Here is a 2,500-nt window from a genome sequence, read left to right as displayed (position 1 = left end):
AAAAAGATGGGAATCACAGTCACTGTCAAACATCATGATACGTACAAGTAAAGTAAACGCCATTCTTAGTTTTTTTTTTTTTTTTTTTTACATTGCACTGACACTGTCCATCTCTCTCTCTCTCTCTCTCTCTCTCTCTCTCTCTCTCTCTCTCTCTCTCTCTCTCTCTCTCTCTCTCTCTCTCTCTCTCTCTCTCTCTCTCTCTCTCTCTCTCTCTCTCTCTCTCTCTCTCTCTCTCTCTCTCTCTCTCTCTCTCTCTCTCTCTCTTTTCCATTGTTCAGCACTGTCACTGCCAGGCACTCACACCCACATCACTCATTTACTCTGTACATATTATCGCCAGTCACAAAAAAAAAAGATATATATATATATATATATATATATATATATATATATATATATATATATATATATATATATATATTACTATCATTAATCTTCTTTCTAGATTTACTGTACTAGTACATATATCTCAATCTCCTTCCCTCCTCAGTCCACTGTCATATGACAATGACGGTTGGAATTACATATTTCACTCCTTTCCCTTTCCTCTTCAGGCACTATCACGTGCTAATACACTTGTATTTTCATTTAGAAATACGTTCAGTGCTTCTCAGGCCACTGTCGTGTGCTAATGTCACCTGTAGTTCTTTATTTCAATCTACTTGTAACCTCTGGCTTCGTCAGTGTTTACCTCTGGGGTTGTTAGTGGAGAAAGGCCCTCCTAGGTCCGGGTTACGAAACCTTACAGGTTCCCTAGAGTATTTTTAAGATACGTAAGATGTTTGTTAGTGTGTAGTGAATACCTACTAGCATAAATACGAACATAAAGACTTGAGAAATGCGCAAATGTTTAGTGGATCCCGTCCCTTGTCTGTCAGAGAAGCAGACTGGTGAAGTCCACTTCTTTGTAGTGAGGTAAGACACGGAGCTCACTGGACTCATTCAAATTACCTGCGTGTGAAGTGTTAACGTGTTGTAGACTTGAGGTGAGCGTGTTTGAAACTTGGGAGTGTCTGTAGCAAACATAGGTGTGGGATGCAGCTTTGAAGGTGTTGTGGTTGTAACACAAAATGCCTCAATGATGAGTGATGACCTGTGAACACACTAGGAAGTGTTGCCATGTGCTGGTCCCGCTGTAAGAGGGGCACTCGAGGCCCTCAGATACGGAATCCCGATTGGCAATTAACACTTTTGCTGATACAGTCATCAGTGACGGCGTGCTCTACCAAATCTCATGAAGATAAGATAATGTAGTTTGTCTTGATTATGTTAAGGCTTTATTGCATATCAAACTTCTACTTTTTATTTGTTTATTTGTCTATGCTTGTGTGTGTGTGTGTTTCACTGTTTGATCTGCTGCAGTCTGTGACGAGACAGCCAGACGTTACCCTACGGAACGAGCTCAGAGCTCATTATTTCCGATCTTCGGATAGGCCTGAGACCAGGCACACACCACACACCGGGAAAACAAGGTCACAACTCCTCGATTTACATCGCGTACCTACTCACTGCTAGGTGAACAGGGGCTACACGTGAAAGGAGACACACCCAAATATCTCCACCCGGCCGGGAATTGAACCCCGGTCCTCTGGCTTGTGAAGCCAGCGCTCCAACCACTGAGCTACCGTGTGTGTGTGTGTGTGTGTGTGTGTGTGTGTGTGTGTGTGTGTGTGTGTGTGTTTAAAGCAAGGTCCTTCATATTCACAGCTGTATCTTTTCTCCTATCAAAATAATTCTTATTGGAACTAGCTGTTGTCTTACTTTGAATATTTAAGTGATGTTTTTTTGAAGTAGTGGACAGTGGTAATACCTTTACTTGAACTGTGGAACAACAGCAATGTACATGGGATCATAGGCTATACTACCAACAAAGCCAGTGTCTGAGAAAACTCCTACCTATTGGTTCATATTGAGAACATTGATCAGATAGTGTCCTGTGTGTGATTGTCATTCCATCAGCAGCACCAAGCTCCTTAATTTTCAGTGGTAATTAATGTACAGTAAGTCCTCTTTTTACGGTATTTCCTTATCCGGTAAATTCACAGTTACGGTTGTTTGATAATTACTACCCTCGATTCTATTTACGGTATTAAAATTTCACAGATACGGTATCCGCTCGTGTTTTGTTTACACCGTACCGTAGCGCTACCACGCCGCTCGGCCACCACAACGATCACCTGTAAAGGGGCTATCACATTGGCCTATGATACGCGGAACGCGGGCCATGGTTCTTGATACGAAACCAGGAACACTATCACACACAAGCTGCCCGCGTTCTTGCTATGCTTGGCAAACGGCCCACCAACCAAGACAAAGCCTAATCAAAATAAACCAGAACAAAACTATGCCGCTTATACCTCAGCCTGTGCTTTGTCTTGGAACTGCATTTGCACTTCCTCTTGTTGAGGAAAAGTAAGTAAAAAAAACTAGAGAAAAGCTGAGACCTGCGCGACGGCAACTTTAGAGTCAGAGGTGGTTGCCATGAGCCCAAACTATC

General features: G+C 42.4%; 1 protein-coding gene across 2 annotated transcripts in view; it reads left to right on the top strand.

Moving 5' to 3' along the window:
• LOC123514312 (afadin-like) overlaps positions 1–2,500 on the top strand; it is a 218,005-nt gene that overhangs the window by 138,745 nt on the left and 76,760 nt on the right. The gene's annotated exons all lie outside the window — the stretch shown is intronic.

This window comes from Portunus trituberculatus, chromosome 37 (assembly GCF_017591435.1).
Source record: "Portunus trituberculatus isolate SZX2019 chromosome 37, ASM1759143v1, whole genome shotgun sequence".
NCBI lineage: Eukaryota > Metazoa > Arthropoda > Malacostraca > Decapoda > Portunidae > Portunus > Portunus trituberculatus.
This window is presented reverse-complemented; position numbering and strand designations above follow the sequence as displayed.